We start from the raw sequence: 17,837 nt of genomic DNA on the forward strand, positions 1-17,837 counted from the left end.
TTAATTAATGGCACTTGGCTAACAAACCCAGAGGCTAGCTGGCCACCCCCGAATCATTTGTCAAAAACACTCTTTTAGGCTGTGCAGAGCCTGGCCGTTGGCCTCTTATCTGGATGCTTAAATCCTCTAAGTGCCCCTCCCTGAGAGAGTGTGTGCAGGTTGGCGCCGTGGCTTAGTTGCTTAAAGCTTGTGTAGTAAATAGGACATACTGAATTCAAATCCCAGCACTGTCTTTGCTGGTAATCAAACACCACCTTGGGTTGTATGGTTTTGCTTTGCGCAATCATGCGGTAAAGAGGAGCGTCAGAGCAACATGCGATTTCATTTGCCAACCACCCCTCAGCTGCTGCCGAACAATTCTGACCCAAGTCAACAATGCAGCAGGGCGCCGTGGCTTAGCTGGTCAAAGCGCTTGTCTTGTAAACAGGCGATCCTGGGTTCGATTCCCAGCGGTGCCTTTTAACAGGTGGCTCTTCTATGTGGGTTCTTTCTGGGAAAGGAAGCCCTTACAGATACTCCGCTTTTCCAACCACATACCAATTGCAGAGACACCCACATATCTTGTCCTTCCCGCTCCCAAAATGCCTGAACTCAATTCAACGCACTGGCACAGCCAGGAAAAAAAGCTCCTCACATGGCTCTGTGGCGCAATGGATAGCGCATTGGACTTCTAGACTGCCAGATGAGGCCATTCAAAGGTTGTGGGTTCGAGTCCCACCAGAGTCGTTGCTTTTGGCTTTCTGTTAATGGCGCTTGGCCAACAAACACATACGCTCTCTGGCCACCCCTCCAGACTTATAAAACTCGAAATCTCACTTTCTTGGAAGCTACGTGCAAGTTGGCGCCGTGGCTTAGTTGGTTAAAGCGCCTGTCTAGTAAACAGGAGATCCTGGGTTCAAATCCCAGCGGTGCCTATGCTGGTGATCAAGTGACTCCTTGGGCTGTGAGGTTTTGCTCTCAAAAAGGGGGTGCAGAGGAGTGCCAGAGCAGCATGCAATTTAATTTGCTAACCACCCCTCAGATGCTGCCGAACAATGCTGGCCAGAGTCATCTCAGCGATGCAGCATGGCTCAACTGGTCAAAGAGCTTGCCTTGCAAACAGGTGATCCTTGGTTTAGGACTGCTGCAAGCCTGGAAGGAGCTACTGCACGTGGGGCAGAGTGTAGCGCATTGGGCTTTTAGTCTCCGGTGTGAGGACATATAAAGTTTGTGGGTTCGAGACAAAACAGATTGGTGACTTCTTGCCTTTTGTTTATCATTAAATTGCACGCTTATGCCCTCTGGCAACAGAAAGTTGTGAAAAATCTCATAAGCTGACCAGCACGTGGACCTTTGTCCTCACCTCTGGATGTTTTGATCAACTAGGTCACCCTCCCAGAGCTCTAGGGCTAGGCTTGGCGCCGTGGCTTAGTTGGTTAAAATGTCTGTCTCATAAACAGGAGATCCTGGGTTCAAATCCCAGCTGTGCCTTTAGCGTCCCCTGTGTGCCTCAAGCGCGTGCTTTTCTGAGATCGGACTGCAAACAGGGATAGCAAAGGCAGCAGGCGATTGCATTTCTAAACCAGATCCTGATAATGCTGACGATATCTTGCACGGGTCAACACTTGCTGACAGGCTCTGTGGTACGATAGACAGCAAATTGGGCTTCTAGACTGCCAGATGAGGCCATTCAAAGGTTAATTAATGGCACTTGGCCAACAAACCCAGAGGCTAGCCAAACCCAGAGGCTAGCTGGCCACCCCCGAATCAGTTGTCAAAAACACTCTTTTAGGCTGTGCAGAGCCTGGCCGTTGGCCTCTTATCTGGATGCTTTAATCCTCTAAGTGCCCCTCCCTGAGAGAGTGTGTTCAGGTTGGCGCCGTGGCTTAGTTGCTTAAAGCTTGTGTAGTAAATAGGACATACTGAATTCAAATCCCAGCACTGTCTTTGCTGGTAATCAAACACCACCTTGGGTTGTATGGTTTTGCTTTGCGCAATCATGCGGTAAAGAGGAGCGTCAGAGCAACATGCGATTTCATTTGCCAACCACCCCTCAGCTGCTGCCGAACAATTCTGACCCAAGTCAACAATGCAGCAGGGCGCCGTGGCTTAGCTGGTCAAAGCGCTTGTCTTGTAAACAGGCGATCCTGGGTTCGATTCCCAGCGGTGCCTTTTAACAGGTGGCTCTGCTATGTGGGTTCTTTCTGGGAAAGGAAGCCCTTACAGATACTCCGCTTTTCCAACCACATACCAATTGCAGAGACGCCCACATATCTTGTCCTTCCCGCTCCCAAAATGCCTGAACTCAATTCAACGCACTGGAACAGCCAGGAAAAAAAGCTCCTCACATGGCTCTGTGGCGCAATGGATAGCGCATTGGACTTCTAGACTGCCAGATGAGGCCATTCAAAGGTTTTGGGTTCGAGTCCCACCAGAGTCGTTGCTTTTGGCTTTCTGTTAATGGCGCTTGGCCAACAAACACATACGCTCTCTGGCCACCCCTCCAGACTTATAAAACTCGAAATCTCACTTTCTTGGAAGCTACGTGCAAGTTGGCGCCGTGGCTTAGTTGGTTAAAGCGCCTGTCTAGTAAACAGGAGATCCTGGGTTCGAATCCCAGCGGTGCCTATGCTGGTGATCAAGTGACGCCTTGGGCTGTGAGGTTTTGCTCTCCGTAAAAAAGGGGGTGCAGAGGAGTGCCAGAGCAGCATGCAATTTAATTTGCGAACCACCCCTCAGATGCTGCCGAACAATGCTGGCCAGAGTCATCTCAGCGATGCAGCATGGCTCAGCTGGTCAAAGAGCTTGCCTTGCAAACAGGTGATCCTTGGTTTAGTAATGCTGCAAGCCTGGAAGGAGCTACTGCACGTGGGGCAGAGTGTAGCGCATTGGGCTTTTAGTCTCCGGTGTGAGGACATATAAAGTTTGTGGGTTCGAGTCAAAACAGTTTGGTGACTTCTTGCCTTTTGTTTATCATTAAATTGCACGCTTATGCCCTCTGGCAACAGAAAGTTGTGAAAAATCTCATAAGCTGACCAGCACGTGGACCTTTGTCCTCACCGCTGGATGTTTTGATCAACTAGTTCACCCTCCCAGAGCTGAAGGGCTAGGCTTGGCGCCGTGGCTTAGTTGGTTAAAGCATCTGTCTCGTAAACAGGAGATCCTGGATTCAAATCCCAGCGGTGCCTTTAGCGTCCCCTGTGTGCCTCAAGCGCGTGCTTTTCTGAGATCGGACTGCAAACAGGGATAGCAAAGGCAGCAGGCGATTGCATTTCCAAACCAGAATCTGATAATGCTGACGATCTTTTGCACAGGTCAACACTTGCTGACAGGCTCTGTGGTACGATAGACAGCAAATTGGACTTCTAGACTGCCAGATGAGGCCATTCAAAGGTTAATTAATGGCACTTGGCCAACAAACCCAGAGGCTAGCCAAACCCAGAGGCTAGCTGGCCACCCCCGAATCAGTTGTCAAAAACACTCTTTTAGGCTGTGCAGAGCCTGGCCGTTGGCCTCTTATCTGGATGCTTTAATCCTCTAAGTGCCCCTCCCTGAGAGAGTGTGTTCAGGTTGGCGCCGTGGCTTAGTTGCTTAAAGCTTGTGTAGTAAATAGGACATACTGAATTCAAATCCCAGCACTGTCTTTGCTGGTAATCAAACACCACCTTGGGTTGTATGGTTTTGCTTTGCGCAATCATGCGGTAAAGAGGAGCGTCAGAGCAACATGCGATTTCATTTGCCAACCACCCCTCAGCTGCTGCCGAACAATTCTGACCCAAGTCAACAATGCAGCAGGGCGCCGTGGCTTAGCTGGTCAAAGCGCTTGTCTTGTAAACAGGAGATCCTGGGTTCGATTCCCAGCGGTGCCTTTTAACAGGTGGCTCTGCTATGTGGGTTATTTCTGGGAAAGGAAGCCCTTACAGATACTCCGCTTTTCCAACCACATATCAATTGCAGAGACACCCACATATCTTGTCCTTCCCGCTCCCAAAATGCCTGAACTCAATTCAACGCACTGGCACAGCCAGGAAAAAAAGCACCTCACATGGCTCTGTGGCACAATGGATAGCGCATTGGACTTCTAGACTGCCAGATGAGGCCATTCAAAGGTTGTGGGTTCGAGTCCCACCAGAGTCGTTGCTTTTGGCTTTCTTTTAATGGCGCTTGGCCAACAAACACATATGCTCTCTGGCCACCCCTCCGGACTTATAAAACTCTAAATCTCACTTTCTTGGCAAGTAAATGCAAGTTGGCGCCGTGGCTTAGTTGGTTAAAGCGCCTGTCTAGTAAACAGGAGATCCTGGGTTCGAATCCCAGCGGTGCCTTTGCTGGTGATCAAGTGACGCCTTGGGCTGTGAGGTTTTGCTCTCCGTAAAAAAGGGGGTGCAGAGGAGTGCCAGAGCAGCATGCAATTTAATTTGCGAACCACCCCTCAGATGCTGCCGAACAATGCTGGCCAGAGTCATCTCAGCGATGCAGCATGGCTCAGCTGGTCAAAGAGCTTGCCTTGCAAACAGGTGATCCTTGGTTTAGGACTGCTGCAAGCCTGGAAGGAGCTACTGCACGTGGGGCAGAGTGTAGCGCATTGGGCTTTTAGTCTCCGGTGTGAGGACATATAAAGTTTGTGGGTTCGAGTCAAAACAGATTGGTGACTTCTTGCCTTTTGTTTATCATTAAATTGCACGCTTATGCCCTCTGGCAACAGAAAGTTGTGAAAAATCTCATAAGCTGACCAGCACGTGGACCTTTGTCCTCACCGCTGGATGTTTTGATCAACTAGGTCACCCTCCCAGGGCTGTAGGGCTAGGCTTGGCGCCGTGGCTTAGTTGGTTAAAGCGTCTGTCTCGTAAACAGGAGATCCTGGGTTCAAATTCCAGCGGTGCCTTTAGCGTCCCCTGTGTGCCTCAAGCGCGTTCTTTTCTGAGATCGGACTGCAAACAGGGATAGCAAAGGCAGCAGGCGATTGCATTTCCAAACCAGATCCTGATAATGCTGACGCTCTTTTGAACAGGTCACCACTTGCTGACAGGCTCTGTGGTACAATAGATAGCAAACTGGACTTCTAGACGGCCAGATGAGGCCATTCAAAGGTTAATTAATGGCACTTGGCTAACAAACCCAGAGGCTAGCTGGCCACCCCCGAATCATTTGTCAAAAACACTCTTTTAGGCTGTGCAGAGCCTGGCCGTTGGCCTCTTATCTGGATGCTTAAATCCTCTAAGTGCCCCTCCCTGAGAGAGTGTGTGCAGGTTGGCGCCGTGGCTTAGTTGCTTAAAGCTTGTGTAGTAAATAGGACATACTGAATTCAAATCCCAGCACTGTCTTTGCTGGTAATCAAACACCACCTTGGGTTGTATGGTTTTGCTTTGCGCAATCATGCGGTAAAGAGGAGCGTCAGAGCAACATGCGATTTCATTTGCCAACCACCCCTCAGCTGCTGCCGAACAATTCTGACCCAAGTCAACAATGCAGCAGGGCGCCGTGGCTTAGCTGGTCAAAGCGCTTGTCTTGTAAACAGGCGATCCTGGGTTCGATTCCCAGCGGTGCCTTTTAACAGGTGGCTCTTCTATGTGGGTTCTTTCTGGGAAAGGAAGCCCTTACAGATACTCCGCTTTTCCAACCACATACCAATTGCAGAGACACCCACATATCTTGTCCTTCCCGCTCCCAAAATGCCTGAACTCAATTCAACGCACTGGCACAGCCAGGAAAAAAAGCTCCTCACATGGCTCTGTGGCGCAATGGATAGCGCATTGGACTTCTAGACTGCCAGATGAGGCCATTCAAAGGTTGTGGGTTCGAGTCCCACCAGAGTCGTTGCTTTTGGCTTTCTGTTAATGGCGCTTGGCCAACAAACACATACGCTCTCTGGCCACCCCTCCAGACTTATAAAACTCGAAATCTCACTTTCTTGGAAGCTACGTGCAAGTTGGCGCCGTGGCTTAGTTGGTTAAAGCGCCTGTCTAGTAAACAGGAGATCCTGGGTTCGAATCCCAGCGGTGCCTATGCTGGTGATCAAGTGACTCCTTGGGCTGTGAGGTTTTGCTCTCAAAAAGGGGGTGCAGAGGAGTGCCAGAGCAGCATGCAATTTAATTTGCTAACCACCCCTCAGATGCTGCCGAACAATGCTGGCCAGAGTCATCTCAGCGATGCAGCATGGCTCAACTGGTCAAAGAGCTTGCCTTGCAAACAGGTGATCCTTGGTTTAGGACTGCTGCAAGCCTGGAAGGAGCTACTGCACGTGGGGCAGAGTGTAGCGCATTGGGCTTTTAGTCTCCGGTGTGAGGACATATAAAGTTTGTGGGTTCGAGACAAAACAGATTGGTGACTTCTTGCCTTTTGTTTATCATTAAATTGCACGCTTATGCCCTCTGGCAACAGAAAGTTGTGAAAAATCTCATAAGCTGACCAGCACGTGGACCTTTGTCCTCACCTCTGGATGTTTTGATCAACTAGGTCACCCTCCCAGAGCTCTAGGGCTAGGCTTGGCGCCGTGGCTTAGTTGGTTAAAACGTCTGTCTCATAAACAGGAGATCCTGGGTTCAAATCCCAGCTGTGCCTTTAGCGTCCCCTGTGTGCCTCAAGCGCGTGCTTTTCTGAGATCGGACTGCAAACAGGGATAGCAAAGGCAGCAGGCGATTGCATTTCTAAACCAGATCCTGATAATGCTGACGATATCTTGCACGGGTCAACACTTGCTGACAGGCTCTGTGGTACGATAGACAGCAAATTGGGCTTCTAGACTGCCAGATGAGGCCATTCAAAGGTTAATTAATGGCACTTGGCCAACAAACCCAGAGGCTAGCCAAACCCAGAGGCTAGCTGGCCACCCCCGAATCAGTTGTCAAAAACACTCTTTTAGGCTGTGCAGAGCCTGGCCGTTGGCCTCTTATCTGGATGCTTTAATCCTCTAAGTGCCCCTCCCTGAGAGAGTGTGTTCAGGTTGGCGCCGTGGCTTAGTTGCTTAAAGCTTGTGTAGTAAATAGGACATACTGAATTCAAATCCCAGCACTGTCTTTGCTGGTAATCAAACACCACCTTGGGTTGTATGGTTTTGCTTTGCGCAATCATGCGGTAAAGAGGAGCGTCAGAGCAACATGCGATTTCATTTGCCAACCACCCCTCAGCTGCTGCCGAACAATTCTGACCCAAGTCAACAATGCAGCAGGGCGCCGTGGCTTAGCTGGTCAAAGCGCTTGTCTTGTAAACAGGCGATCCTGGGTTCGATTCCCAGCGGTGCCTTTTAACAGGTGGCTCTGCTATGTGGGTTCTTTCTGGGAAAGGAAGCCCTTACAGATACTCCGCTTTTCCAACCACATACCAATTGCAGAGACGCCCACATATCTTGTCCTTCCCGCTCCCAAAATGCCTGAACTCAATTCAACGCACTGGCACAGCCAGGAAAAAAAGCTCCTCACATGGCTCTGTGGCGCAATGGATAGCGCATTGGACTTCTAGACTGCCAGATGAGGCCATTCAAAGGTTTTGGGTTCGAGTCCCACCAGAGTCGTTGCTTTTGGCTTTCTGTTAATGGCGCTTGGCCAACAAACACATACGCTCTCTGGCCACCCCTCCAGACTTATAAAACTCGAAATCTCACTTTCTTGGAAGCTACGTGCAAGTTGGCGCCGTGGCTTAGTTGGTTAAAGCGCCTGTCTAGTAAACAGGAGATCCTGGGTTCGAATCCCAGCGGTGCCTATGCTGGGGATCAAGTGACGCCTTGGGCTGTGAGGTTTTGCTCTCCGTAAAAAAGGGGGTGCAGAGGAGTGCCAGAGCAGCATGCAATTTAATTTGCGAACCACCCCTCAGATGCTGCCGAACAATGCTGGCCAGAGTCATCTCAGCGATGCAGCATGGCTCAGCTGGTCAAAGAGCTTGCCTTGCAAACAGGTGATCCTTGGTTTAGTAATGCTGCAAGCCTGGAAGGAGCTACTGCACGTGGGGCAGAGTGTAGCGCATTGGGCTTTTAGTCTCCGGTGTGAGGACATATAAAGTTTGTGGGTTCGAGTCAAAACAGTTTGGTGACTTCTTGCCTTTTGTTTATCATTAAATTGCACGCTTATGCCCTCTGGCAACAGAAAGTTGTGAAAAATCTCATAAGCTGACCAGCACGTGGACCTTTGTCCTCACCGCTGGATGTTTTGATCAACTAGTTCACCCTCCCAGAGCTGAAGGGCTAGGCTTGGCGCCGTGGCTTAGTTGGTTAAAGCATCTGTCTCGTAAACAGGAGATCCTGGATTCAAATCCCAGCGGTGCCTTTAGCGTCCCCTGTGTGCCTCAAGCGCGTGCTTTTCTGAGATCGGACTGCAAACAGGGATAGCAAAGGCAGCAGGCGATTGCATTTCCAAACCAGAATCTGATAATGCTGACGATCTTTTGCACAGGTCAACACTTGCTGACAGGCTCTGTGGTACGATAGACAGCAAATTGGACTTCTAGACTGCCAGATGAGGCCATTCAAAGGTTAATTAATGGCACTTGGCCAACAAACCCAGAGGCTAGCCAAACCCAGAGGCTAGCTGGCCACCCCCGAATCAGTTGTCAAAAACACTCTTTTAGGCTGTGCAGAGCCTGGCCGTTGGCCTCTTATCTGGATGCTTTAATCCTCTAAGTGCCCCTCCCTGAGAGAGTGTGTTCAGGTTGGCGCCGTGGCTTAGTTGCTTAAAGCTTGTGTAGTAAATAGGACATACTGAATTCAAATCCCAGCACTGTCTTTGCTGGTAATCAAACACCACCTTGGGTTGTATGGTTTTGCTTTGCGCAATCATGCGGTAAAGAGGAGCGTCAGAGCAACATGCGATTTCATTTGCCAACCACCCCTCAGCTGCTGCCGAACAATTCTGACCCAAGTCAACAATGCAGCAGGGCGCCGTGGCTTAGCTGGTCAAAGCGCTTGTCTTGTAAACAGGAGATCCTGGGTTCGATTCCCAGCGGTGCCTTTTAACAGGTGGCTCTGCTATGTGGGTTATTTCTGGGAAAGGAAGCCCTTACAGATACTCCGCTTTTCCAACCACATATCAATTGCAGAGACACCCACATATCTTGTCCTTCCCGCTCCCAAAATGCCTGAACTCAATTCAACGCACTGGCACAGCCAGGAAAAAAAGCACCTCACATGGCTCTGTGGCACAATGGATAGCGCATTGGACTTCTAGACTGCCAGATGAGGCCATTCAAAGGTTGTGGGTTCGAGTCCCACCAGAGTCGTTGCTTTTGGCTTTCTTTTAATGGCGCTTGGCCAACAAACACATATGCTCTCTGGCCACCCCTCCGGACTTATAAAACTCTAAATCTCACTTTCTTGGCAAGTAAATGCAAGTTGGCGCCGTGGCTTAGTTGGTTAAAGCGCCTGTCTAGTAAACAGGAGATCCTGGGTTCAAATCCCAGCGGTGCCTATGCTGGTGATCAAGTGACTCCTTGGGCTGTGAGGTTTTGCTCTCAAAAAGGGGGTGCAGAGGAGTGCCAGAGCAGCATGCAATTTAATTTGCTAACCACCCCTCAGATGCTGCCGAACAATGCTGGCCAGAGTCATCTCAGCGATGCAGCATGGCTCAACTGGTCAAAGAGCTTGCCTTGCAAACAGGTGATCCTTGGTTTAGGACTGCTGCAAGCCTGGAAGGAGCTACTGCACGTGGGGCAGAGTGTAGCGCATTGGGCTTTTAGTCTCCGGTGTGAGGACATATAAAGTTTGTGGGTTCGAGACAAAACAGATTGGTGACTTCTTGCCTTTTGTTTATCATTAAATTGCACGCTTATGCCCTCTGGCAACAGAAAGTTGTGAAAAATCTCATAAGCTGACCAGCACGTGGACCTTTGTCCTCACCTCTGGATGTTTTGATCAACTAGGTCACCCTCCCAGAGCTCTAGGGCTAGGCTTGGCGCCGTGGCTTAGTTGGTTAAAACGTCTGTCTCATAAACAGGAGATCCTGGGTTCAAATCCCAGCTGTGCCTTTAGCGTCCCCTGTGTGCCTCAAGCGCGTGCTTTTCTGAGATCGGACTGCAAACAGGGATAGCAAAGGCAGCAGGCGATTGCATTTCTAAACCAGATCCTGATAATGCTGACGATATCTTGCACGGGTCAACACTTGCTGACAGGCTCTGTGGTACGATAGACAGCAAATTGGGCTTCTAGACTGCCAGATGAGGCCATTCAAAGGTTAATTAATGGCACTTGGCCAACAAACCCAGAGGCTAGCCAAACCCAGAGGCTAGCTGGCCACCCCCGAATCAGTTGTCAAAAACACTCTTTTAGGCTGTGCAGAGCCTGGCCGTTGGCCTCTTATCTGGATGCTTTAATCCTCTAAGTGCCCCTCCCTGAGAGAGTGTGTTCAGGTTGGCGCCGTGGCTTAGTTGCTTAAAGCTTGTGTAGTAAATAGGACATACTGAATTCAAATCCCAGCACTGTCTTTGCTGGTAATCAAACACCACCTTGGGTTGTATGGTTTTGCTTTGCGCAATCATGCGGTAAAGAGGAGCGTCAGAGCAACATGCGATTTCATTTGCCAACCACCCCTCAGCTGCTGCCGAACAATTCTGACCCAAGTCAACAATGCAGCAGGGCGCCGTGGCTTAGCTGGTCAAAGCGCTTGTCTTGTAAACAGGCGATCCTGGGTTCGATTCCCAGCGGTGCCTTTTAACAGGTGGCTCTGCTATGTGGGTTCTTTCTGGGAAAGGAAGCCCTTACAGATACTCCGCTTTTCCAACCACATACCAATTGCAGAGACGCCCACATATCTTGTCCTTCCCGCTCCCAAAATGCCTGAACTCAATTCAACGCACTGGCACAGCCAGGAAAAAAAGCTCCTCACATGGCTCTGTGGCGCAATGGATAGCGCATTGGACTTCTAGACTGCCAGATGAGGCCATTCAAAGGTTTTGGGTTCGAGTCCCACCAGAGTCGTTGCTTTTGGCTTTCTGTTAATGGCGCTTGGCCAACAAACACATACGCTCTCTGGCCACCCCTCCAGACTTATAAAACTCGAAATCTCACTTTCTTGGAAGCTACGTGCAAGTTGGCGCCGTGGCTTAGTTGGTTAAAGCGCCTGTCTAGTAAACAGGAGATCCTGGGTTCGAATCCCAGCGGTGCCTATGCTGGGGATCAAGTGACGCCTTGGGCTGTGAGGTTTTGCTCTCCGTAAAAAAGGGGGTGCAGAGGAGTGCCAGAGCAGCATGCAATTTAATTTGCGAACCACCCCTCAGATGCTGCCGAACAATGCTGGCCAGAGTCATCTCAGCGATGCAGCATGGCTCAGCTGGTCAAAGAGCTTGCCTTGCAAACAGGTGATCCTTGGTTTAGTAATGCTGCAAGCCTGGAAGGAGCTACTGCACGTGGGGCAGAGTGTAGCGCATTGGGCTTTTAGTCTCCGGTGTGAGGACATATAAAGTTTGTGGGTTCGAGTCAAAACAGTTTGGTGACTTCTTGCCTTTTGTTTATCATTAAATTGCACGCTTATGCCCTCTGGCAACAGAAAGTTGTGAAAAATCTCATAAGCTGACCAGCACGTGGACCTTTGTCCTCACCGCTGGATGTTTTGATCAACTAGTTCACCCTCCCAGAGCTGAAGGGCTAGGCTTGGCGCCGTGGCTTAGTTGGTTAAAGCATCTGTCTCGTAAACAGGAGATCCTGGATTCAAATCCCAGCGGTGCCTTTAGCGTCCCCTGTGTGCCTCAAGCGCGTGCTTTTCTGAGATCGGACTGCAAACAGGGATAGCAAAGGCAGCAGGCGATTGCATTTCCAAACCAGAATCTGATAATGCTGACGATCTTTTGCACAGGTCAACACTTGCTGACAGGCTCTGTGGTACGATAGACAGCAAATTGGACTTCTAGACTGCCAGATGAGGCCATTCAAAGGTTAATTAATGGCACTTGGCCAACAAACCCAGAGGCTAGCCAAACCCAGAGGCTAGCTGGCCACCCCCGAATCAGTTGTCAAAAACACTCTTTTAGGCTGTGCAGAGCCTGGCCGTTGGCCTCTTATCTGGATGCTTTAATCCTCTAAGTGCCCCTCCCTGAGAGAGTGTGTTCAGGTTGGCGCCGTGGCTTAGTTGCTTAAAGCTTGTGTAGTAAATAGGACATACTGAATTCAAATCCCAGCACTGTCTTTGCTGGTAATCAAACACCACCTTGGGTTGTATGGTTTTGCTTTGCGCAATCATGCGGTAAAGAGGAGCGTCAGAGCAACATGCGATTTCATTTGCCAACCACCCCTCAGCTGCTGCCGAACAATTCTGACCCAAGTCAACAATGCAGCAGGGCGCCGTGGCTTAGCTGGTCAAAGCGCTTGTCTTGTAAACAGGAGATCCTGGGTTCGATTCCCAGCGGTGCCTTTTAACAGGTGGCTCTGCTATGTGGGTTATTTCTGGGAAAGGAAGCCCTTACAGATACTCCGCTTTTCCAACCACATATCAATTGCAGAGACACCCACATATCTTGTCCTTCCCGCTCCCAAAATGCCTGAACTCAATTCAACGCACTGGCACAGCCAGGAAAAAAAGCACCTCACATGGCTCTGTGGCACAATGGATAGCGCATTGGACTTCTAGACTGCCAGATGAGGCCATTCAAAGGTTGTGGGTTCGAGTCCCACCAGAGTCGTTGCTTTTGGCTTTCTTTTAATGGCGCTTGGCCAACAAACACATATGCTCTCTGGCCACCCCTCCGGACTTATAAAACTCTAAATCTCACTTTCTTGGCAAGTAAATGCAAGTTGGCGCCGTGGCTTAGTTGGTTAAAGCGCCTGTCTAGTAAACAGGAGATCCTGGGTTCGAATCCCAGCGGTGCCTTTGCTGGTGATCAAGTGACGCCTTGGGCTGTGAGGTTTTGCTCTCCGTAAAAAAGGGGGTGCAGAGGAGTGCCAGAGCAGCATGCAATTTAATTTGCGAACCACCCCTCAGATGCTGCCGAACAATGCTGGCCAGAGTCATCTCAGCGATGCAGCATGGCTCAGCTGGTCAAAGAGCTTGCCTTGCAAACAGGTGATCCTTGGTTTAGGACTGCTGCAAGCCTGGAAGGAGCTACTGCACGTGGGGCAGAGTGTAGCGCATTGGGCTTTTAGTCTCCGGTGTGAGGACATATAAAGTTTGTGGGTTCGAGTCAAAACAGATTGGTGACTTCTTGCCTTTTGTTTATCATTAAATTGCACGCTTATGCCCTCTGGCAACAGAAAGTTGTGAAAAATCTCATAAGCTGACCAGCACGTGGACCTTTGTCCTCACCGCTGGATGTTTTGATCAACTAGGTCACCCTCCCAGGGCTGTAGGGCTAGGCTTGGCGCCGTGGCTTAGTTGGTTAAAGCGTCTGTCTCGTAAACAGGAGATCCTGGGTTCAAATTCCAGCGGTGCCTTTAGCGTCCCCTGTGTGCCTCAAGCGCGTTCTTTTCTGAGATCGGACTGCAAACAGGGATAGCAAAGGCAGCAGGCGATTGCATTTCCAAACCAGATCCTGATAATGCTGACGCTCTTTTGAACAGGTCAACACTTGCTGACAGGCTCTGTGGTACAATAGATAGCAAACTGGACTTCTAGACGGCCAGATGAGGCCATTCAAAGGTTAATTAATGGCACTTGGCTAACAAACCCAGAGGCTAGCTGGCCACCCCCGAATCATTTGTCAAAAACACTCTTTTAGGCTGTGCAGAGCCTGGCCGTTGGCCTCTTATCTGGATGCTTAAATCCTCTAAGTGCCCCTCCCTGAGAGAGTGTGTGCAGGTTGGCGCCGTGGCTTAGTTGCTTAAAGCTTGTGTAGTAAATAGGACATACTGAATTCAAATCCCAGCACTGTCTTTGCTGGTAATCAAACACCACCTTGGGTTGTATGGTTTTGCTTTGCGCAATCATGCGGTAAAGAGGAGCGTCAGAGCAACATGCGATTTCATTTGCCAACCACCCCTCAGCTGCTGCCGAACAATTCTGACCCAAGTCAACAATGCAGCAGGGCGCCGTGGCTTAGCTGGTCAAAGCGCTTGTCTTGTAAACAGGCGATCCTGGGTTCGATTCCCAGCGGTGCCTTTTAACAGGTGGCTCTTCTATGTGGGTTCTTTCTGGGAAAGGAAGCCCTTACAGATACTCCGCTTTTCCAACCACATACCAATTGCAGAGACACCCACATATCTTGTCCTTCCCGCTCCCAAAATGCCTGAACTCAATTCAACGCACTGGCACAGCCAGGAAAAAAAGCTCCTCACATGGCTCTGTGGCGCAATGGATAGCGCATTGGACTTCTAGACTGCCAGATGAGGCCATTCAAAGGTTGTGGGTTCGAGTCCCACCAGAGTCGTTGCTTTTGGCTTTCTGTTAATGGCGCTTGGCCAACAAACACATACGCTCTCTGGCCACCCCTCCAGACTTATAAAACTCGAAATCTCACTTTCTTGGAAGCTACGTGCAAGTTGGCGCCGTGGCTTAGTTGGTTAAAGCGCCTGTCTAGTAAACAGGAGATCCTGGGTTCAAATCCCAGCGGTGCCTATGCTGGTGATCAAGTGACTCCTTGGGCTGTGAGGTTTTGCTCTCAAAAAGGGGGTGCAGAGGAGTGCCAGAGCAGCATGCAATTTAATTTGCTAACCACCCCTCAGATGCTGCCGAACAATGCTGGCCAGAGTCATCTCAGCGATGCAGCATGGCTCAACTGGTCAAAGAGCTTGCCTTGCAAACAGGTGATCCTTGGTTTAGGACTGCTGCAAGCCTGGAAGGAGCTACTGCACGTGGGGCAGAGTGTAGCGCATTGGGCTTTTAGTCTCCGGTGTGAGGACATATAAAGTTTGTGGGTTCGAGACAAAACAGATTGGTGACTTCTTGCCTTTTGTTTATCATTAAATTGCACGCTTATGCCCTCTGGCAACAGAAAGTTGTGAAAAATCTCATAAGCTGACCAGCACGTGGACCTTTGTCCTCACCTCTGGATGTTTTGATCAACTAGGTCACCCTCCCAGAGCTCTAGGGCTAGGCTTGGCGCCGTGGCTTAGTTGGTTAAAACGTCTGTCTCATAAACAGGAGATCCTGGGTTCAAATCCCAGCTGTGCCTTTAGCGTCCCCTGTGTGCCTCAAGCGCGTGCTTTTCTGAGATCGGACTGCAAACAGGGATAGCAAAGGCAGCAGGCGATTGCATTTCTAAACCAGATCCTGATAATGCTGACGATATCTTGCACGGGTCAACACTTGCTGACAGGCTCTGTGGTACGATAGACAGCAAATTGGGCTTCTAGACTGCCAGATGAGGCCATTCAAAGGTTAATTAATGGCACTTGGCCAACAAACCCAGAGGCTAGCCAAACCCAGAGGCTAGCTGGCCACCCCCGAATCAGTTGTCAAAAACACTCTTTTAGGCTGTGCAGAGCCTGGCCGTTGGCCTCTTATCTGGATGCTTTAATCCTCTAAGTGCCCCTCCCTGAGAGAGTGTGTTCAGGTTGGCGCCGTGGCTTAGTTGCTTAAAGCTTGTGTAGTAAATAGGACATACTGAATTCAAATCCCAGCACTGTCTTTGCTGGTAATCAAACACCACCTTGGGTTGTATGGTTTTGCTTTGCGCAATCATGCGGTAAAGAGGAGCGTCAGAGCAACATGCGATTTCATTTGCCAACCACCCCTCAGCTGCTGCCGAACAATTCTGACCCAAGTCAACAATGCAGCAGGGCGCCGTGGCTTAGCTGGTCAAAGCGCTTGTCTTGTAAACAGGCGATCCTGGGTTCGATTCCCAGCGGTGCCTTTTAACAGGTGGCTCTGCTATGTGGGTTCTTTCTGGGAAAGGAAGCCCTTACAGATACTCCGCTTTTCCAACCACATACCAATTGCAGAGACGCCCACATATCTTGTCCTTCCCGCTCCCAAAATGCCTGAACTCAATTCAACGCACTGGCACAGCCAGGAAAAAAAGCTCCTCACATGGCTCTGTGGCGCAATGGATAGCGCATTGGACTTCTAGACTGCCAGATGAGGCCATTCAAAGGTTTTGGGTTCGAGTCCCACCAGAGTCGTTGCTTTTGGCTTTCTGTTAATGGCGCTTGGCCAACAAACACATACGCTCTCTGGCCACCCCTCCAGACTTATAAAACTCGAAATCTCACTTTCTTGGAAGCTACGTGCAAGTTGGCGCCGTGGCTTAGTTGGTTAAAGCGCCTGTCTAGTAAACAGGAGATCCTGGGTTCGAATCCCAGCGGTGCCTATGCTGGTGATCAAGTGACGCCTTGGGCTGTGAGGTTTTGCTCTCCGTAAAAAAGGGGGTGCAGAGGAGTGCCAGAGCAGCATGCAATTTAATTTGCGAACCACCCCTCAGATGCTGCCGAACAATGCTGGCCAGAGTCATCTCAGCGATGCAGCATGGCTCAGCTGGTCAAAGAGCTTGCCTTGCAAACAGGTGATCCTTGGTTTAGTAATGCTGCAAGCCTGGAAGGAGCTACTGCACGTGGGGCAGAGTGTAGCGCATTGGGCTTTTAGTCTCCGGTGTGAGGACATATAAAGTTTGTGGGTTCGAGTCAAAACAGTTTGGTGACTTCTTGCCTTTTGTTTATCATTAAATTGCACGCTTATGCCCTCTGGCAACAGAAAGTTGTGAAAAATCTCATAAGCTGACCAGCACGTGGACCTTTGTCCTCACCGCTGGATGTTTTGATCAACTAGTTCACCCTCCCAGAGCTGAAGGGCTAGGCTTGGCGCCGTGGCTTAGTTGGTTAAAGCCTCTATCTCGTAAACAGGAGATCCTGGATTCAAATCCCAGCGGTGCCTTTAGCGTCCCCTGTGTGCCTCAAGCGCGTGCTTTTCTGAGATCGGACTGCAAACAGGGATAGCAAAGGCAGCAGGCGATTGCATTTCCAAACCAGAATCTGATAATGCTGACGATCTTTTGCACAGGTCAACACTTGCTGACAGGCTCTGTGGTACGATAGACAGCAAATTGGACTTCTAGACTGCCAGATGAGGCCATTCAAAGGTTAATTAATGGCACTTGGCCAACAAACCCAGAGGCTAGCCAAACCCAGAGGCTAGCTGGCCACCCCCGAATCAGTTGTCAAAAACACTCTTTTAGGCTGTGCAGAGCCTGGCCGTTGGCCTCTTATCTGGATGCTTTAATCCTTTAAGTGCCCCTCCCTGAGAGAGTGTGTTCAGGTTGGCGCGGTGGCTTAGTTGCTTAAAGCTTGTGTAGTAAATAGGACATACTGAATTCAAATCCCAGCACTGTCTTTGCTGGTAATCAAACACCACCTTGGGTTGTATGGTTTTGCTTTGCGCAATCATGCGGTAAAGAGGAGCGTCAGAGCAACATGCGATTTCATTTGCCAACCACCCCTCAGCTGCTGCCGAACAATTCTGACCCAAGTCAACAATGCAGCAGGGCGCCGTGGCTTAGCTGGTCAAAGCGCTTGTCTTGTAAACAGGAGATCCTGGGTTCGATTCCCAGCGGTGCCTTTTAACAGGTGGCTCTGCTATGTGGGTTATTTCTGGGAAAGGAAGCCCTTACAGATACTCCGCTTTTCCAACCACATATCAATTGCAGAGACACCCACATATCTTGTCCTTCCCGCTCCCAAAATGCCTGAACTCAATTCAACGCACTGGCACAGCCAGGAAAAAAAGCACCTCACATGGCTCTGTGGCACAATGGATAGCGCATTGGACTTCTAGACTGCCAGATGAGGTCATTCAAAGGTTGTGGGTTCGAGTCCCACCAGAGTCGTTGCTTTTGGCTTTCTGTTAATGGCGCTTGGCCAACAAACACATACGCTCTCTGGCCACCCCTCCAGACTTATAAAACTCGAAATCTCACTTTCTTGGAAGCTACGTGCAAGTTGGCGCCGTGGCTTAGTTGGTTAAAGCGCCTGTCTAGTAAACAGGAGATCCTGGGTTCGAATCCCAGCGGTGCCTATG

The 17,837-nt window shown here is 50.0% G+C and overlaps 39 non-coding genes across 39 annotated transcripts; all 39 read left to right on the top strand.

Moving 5' to 3' along the window:
• Positions 1-384: 384 nt before the first annotated feature.
• trnat-ugu (transfer RNA threonine (anticodon UGU)) lies at positions 385-458 on the top strand. Its single transcript has one exon. It is a non-coding gene; the product is annotated as a tRNA-Thr (tRNA).
• Positions 459-636: 178 nt separating this feature from the next.
• trnar-ucu (transfer RNA arginine (anticodon UCU)) lies at positions 637-726 on the top strand. The gene is given in 2 exon segments: positions 637-673; positions 691-726. It is a non-coding gene; the product is annotated as a tRNA-Arg (tRNA).
• A 114-nt stretch (positions 727-840) lies between these two features.
• Positions 841-914, top strand: trnat-agu (transfer RNA threonine (anticodon AGU)). The gene has a single exon. It is a non-coding gene; the product is annotated as a tRNA-Thr (tRNA).
• A 1,163-nt stretch (positions 915-2,077) lies between these two features.
• Positions 2,078-2,151, top strand: trnat-ugu (transfer RNA threonine (anticodon UGU)). The gene has a single exon. It is a non-coding gene; the product is annotated as a tRNA-Thr (tRNA).
• Positions 2,152-2,329: 178 nt separating this feature from the next.
• On the top strand, positions 2,330-2,419 carry trnar-ucu (transfer RNA arginine (anticodon UCU)). The gene is given in 2 exon segments: positions 2,330-2,366; positions 2,384-2,419. It is a non-coding gene; the product is annotated as a tRNA-Arg (tRNA).
• A 114-nt stretch (positions 2,420-2,533) lies between these two features.
• On the top strand, positions 2,534-2,607 carry trnat-agu (transfer RNA threonine (anticodon AGU)). Its single transcript has one exon. It is a non-coding gene; the product is annotated as a tRNA-Thr (tRNA).
• Positions 2,608-3,093: 486 nt separating this feature from the next.
• Positions 3,094-3,167, top strand: trnat-cgu (transfer RNA threonine (anticodon CGU)). Its single transcript has one exon. It is a non-coding gene; the product is annotated as a tRNA-Thr (tRNA).
• Positions 3,168-3,774: 607 nt separating this feature from the next.
• Positions 3,775-3,848, top strand: trnat-ugu (transfer RNA threonine (anticodon UGU)). The gene has a single exon. It is a non-coding gene; the product is annotated as a tRNA-Thr (tRNA).
• Positions 3,849-4,026: 178 nt separating this feature from the next.
• On the top strand, positions 4,027-4,116 carry trnar-ucu (transfer RNA arginine (anticodon UCU)). Its single transcript is given in 2 exon segments — positions 4,027-4,063; positions 4,081-4,116. It is a non-coding gene; the product is annotated as a tRNA-Arg (tRNA).
• A 114-nt stretch (positions 4,117-4,230) lies between these two features.
• On the top strand, positions 4,231-4,304 carry trnat-agu (transfer RNA threonine (anticodon AGU)). The gene has a single exon. It is a non-coding gene; the product is annotated as a tRNA-Thr (tRNA).
• Positions 4,305-4,790: 486 nt separating this feature from the next.
• On the top strand, positions 4,791-4,864 carry trnat-cgu (transfer RNA threonine (anticodon CGU)). The gene has a single exon. It is a non-coding gene; the product is annotated as a tRNA-Thr (tRNA).
• A 590-nt stretch (positions 4,865-5,454) lies between these two features.
• Positions 5,455-5,528, top strand: trnat-ugu (transfer RNA threonine (anticodon UGU)). Its single transcript has one exon. It is a non-coding gene; the product is annotated as a tRNA-Thr (tRNA).
• A 178-nt stretch (positions 5,529-5,706) lies between these two features.
• trnar-ucu (transfer RNA arginine (anticodon UCU)) lies at positions 5,707-5,796 on the top strand. Its single transcript is given in 2 exon segments — positions 5,707-5,743; positions 5,761-5,796. It is a non-coding gene; the product is annotated as a tRNA-Arg (tRNA).
• A 114-nt stretch (positions 5,797-5,910) lies between these two features.
• Positions 5,911-5,984, top strand: trnat-agu (transfer RNA threonine (anticodon AGU)). Its single transcript has one exon. It is a non-coding gene; the product is annotated as a tRNA-Thr (tRNA).
• A 1,163-nt stretch (positions 5,985-7,147) lies between these two features.
• Positions 7,148-7,221, top strand: trnat-ugu (transfer RNA threonine (anticodon UGU)). The gene has a single exon. It is a non-coding gene; the product is annotated as a tRNA-Thr (tRNA).
• A 178-nt stretch (positions 7,222-7,399) lies between these two features.
• Positions 7,400-7,489, top strand: trnar-ucu (transfer RNA arginine (anticodon UCU)). Its single transcript is given in 2 exon segments — positions 7,400-7,436; positions 7,454-7,489. It is a non-coding gene; the product is annotated as a tRNA-Arg (tRNA).
• Positions 7,490-7,603: 114 nt separating this feature from the next.
• trnat-agu (transfer RNA threonine (anticodon AGU)) lies at positions 7,604-7,677 on the top strand. Its single transcript has one exon. It is a non-coding gene; the product is annotated as a tRNA-Thr (tRNA).
• A 486-nt stretch (positions 7,678-8,163) lies between these two features.
• Positions 8,164-8,237, top strand: trnat-cgu (transfer RNA threonine (anticodon CGU)). The gene has a single exon. It is a non-coding gene; the product is annotated as a tRNA-Thr (tRNA).
• A 607-nt stretch (positions 8,238-8,844) lies between these two features.
• On the top strand, positions 8,845-8,918 carry trnat-ugu (transfer RNA threonine (anticodon UGU)). Its single transcript has one exon. It is a non-coding gene; the product is annotated as a tRNA-Thr (tRNA).
• A 178-nt stretch (positions 8,919-9,096) lies between these two features.
• trnar-ucu (transfer RNA arginine (anticodon UCU)) lies at positions 9,097-9,186 on the top strand. Its single transcript is given in 2 exon segments — positions 9,097-9,133; positions 9,151-9,186. It is a non-coding gene; the product is annotated as a tRNA-Arg (tRNA).
• A 114-nt stretch (positions 9,187-9,300) lies between these two features.
• On the top strand, positions 9,301-9,374 carry trnat-agu (transfer RNA threonine (anticodon AGU)). The gene has a single exon. It is a non-coding gene; the product is annotated as a tRNA-Thr (tRNA).
• A 1,163-nt stretch (positions 9,375-10,537) lies between these two features.
• On the top strand, positions 10,538-10,611 carry trnat-ugu (transfer RNA threonine (anticodon UGU)). The gene has a single exon. It is a non-coding gene; the product is annotated as a tRNA-Thr (tRNA).
• Positions 10,612-10,789: 178 nt separating this feature from the next.
• Positions 10,790-10,879, top strand: trnar-ucu (transfer RNA arginine (anticodon UCU)). The gene is given in 2 exon segments: positions 10,790-10,826; positions 10,844-10,879. It is a non-coding gene; the product is annotated as a tRNA-Arg (tRNA).
• A 114-nt stretch (positions 10,880-10,993) lies between these two features.
• On the top strand, positions 10,994-11,067 carry trnat-agu (transfer RNA threonine (anticodon AGU)). The gene has a single exon. It is a non-coding gene; the product is annotated as a tRNA-Thr (tRNA).
• A 486-nt stretch (positions 11,068-11,553) lies between these two features.
• On the top strand, positions 11,554-11,627 carry trnat-cgu (transfer RNA threonine (anticodon CGU)). Its single transcript has one exon. It is a non-coding gene; the product is annotated as a tRNA-Thr (tRNA).
• Positions 11,628-12,234: 607 nt separating this feature from the next.
• Positions 12,235-12,308, top strand: trnat-ugu (transfer RNA threonine (anticodon UGU)). The gene has a single exon. It is a non-coding gene; the product is annotated as a tRNA-Thr (tRNA).
• A 178-nt stretch (positions 12,309-12,486) lies between these two features.
• trnar-ucu (transfer RNA arginine (anticodon UCU)) lies at positions 12,487-12,576 on the top strand. The gene is given in 2 exon segments: positions 12,487-12,523; positions 12,541-12,576. It is a non-coding gene; the product is annotated as a tRNA-Arg (tRNA).
• A 114-nt stretch (positions 12,577-12,690) lies between these two features.
• On the top strand, positions 12,691-12,764 carry trnat-agu (transfer RNA threonine (anticodon AGU)). The gene has a single exon. It is a non-coding gene; the product is annotated as a tRNA-Thr (tRNA).
• Positions 12,765-13,250: 486 nt separating this feature from the next.
• Positions 13,251-13,324, top strand: trnat-cgu (transfer RNA threonine (anticodon CGU)). Its single transcript has one exon. It is a non-coding gene; the product is annotated as a tRNA-Thr (tRNA).
• Positions 13,325-13,914: 590 nt separating this feature from the next.
• On the top strand, positions 13,915-13,988 carry trnat-ugu (transfer RNA threonine (anticodon UGU)). The gene has a single exon. It is a non-coding gene; the product is annotated as a tRNA-Thr (tRNA).
• Positions 13,989-14,166: 178 nt separating this feature from the next.
• On the top strand, positions 14,167-14,256 carry trnar-ucu (transfer RNA arginine (anticodon UCU)). Its single transcript is given in 2 exon segments — positions 14,167-14,203; positions 14,221-14,256. It is a non-coding gene; the product is annotated as a tRNA-Arg (tRNA).
• Positions 14,257-14,370: 114 nt separating this feature from the next.
• trnat-agu (transfer RNA threonine (anticodon AGU)) lies at positions 14,371-14,444 on the top strand. The gene has a single exon. It is a non-coding gene; the product is annotated as a tRNA-Thr (tRNA).
• A 1,163-nt stretch (positions 14,445-15,607) lies between these two features.
• Positions 15,608-15,681, top strand: trnat-ugu (transfer RNA threonine (anticodon UGU)). The gene has a single exon. It is a non-coding gene; the product is annotated as a tRNA-Thr (tRNA).
• A 178-nt stretch (positions 15,682-15,859) lies between these two features.
• Positions 15,860-15,949, top strand: trnar-ucu (transfer RNA arginine (anticodon UCU)). Its single transcript is given in 2 exon segments — positions 15,860-15,896; positions 15,914-15,949. It is a non-coding gene; the product is annotated as a tRNA-Arg (tRNA).
• A 114-nt stretch (positions 15,950-16,063) lies between these two features.
• trnat-agu (transfer RNA threonine (anticodon AGU)) lies at positions 16,064-16,137 on the top strand. Its single transcript has one exon. It is a non-coding gene; the product is annotated as a tRNA-Thr (tRNA).
• A 486-nt stretch (positions 16,138-16,623) lies between these two features.
• Positions 16,624-16,697, top strand: trnat-cgu (transfer RNA threonine (anticodon CGU)). The gene has a single exon. It is a non-coding gene; the product is annotated as a tRNA-Thr (tRNA).
• A 607-nt stretch (positions 16,698-17,304) lies between these two features.
• trnat-ugu (transfer RNA threonine (anticodon UGU)) lies at positions 17,305-17,378 on the top strand. The gene has a single exon. It is a non-coding gene; the product is annotated as a tRNA-Thr (tRNA).
• Positions 17,379-17,556: 178 nt separating this feature from the next.
• On the top strand, positions 17,557-17,646 carry trnar-ucu (transfer RNA arginine (anticodon UCU)). The gene is given in 2 exon segments: positions 17,557-17,593; positions 17,611-17,646. It is a non-coding gene; the product is annotated as a tRNA-Arg (tRNA).
• Positions 17,647-17,760: 114 nt separating this feature from the next.
• On the top strand, positions 17,761-17,834 carry trnat-agu (transfer RNA threonine (anticodon AGU)). Its single transcript has one exon. It is a non-coding gene; the product is annotated as a tRNA-Thr (tRNA).
• The last annotated feature ends 3 nt before the right edge of the window (positions 17,835-17,837 follow it).

The sequence above is a fragment of the Carassius gibelio genome, chromosome B15 (genome assembly GCF_023724105.1).
Source record: "Carassius gibelio isolate Cgi1373 ecotype wild population from Czech Republic chromosome B15, carGib1.2-hapl.c, whole genome shotgun sequence".
NCBI lineage: Eukaryota > Metazoa > Chordata > Actinopteri > Cypriniformes > Cyprinidae > Carassius > Carassius gibelio.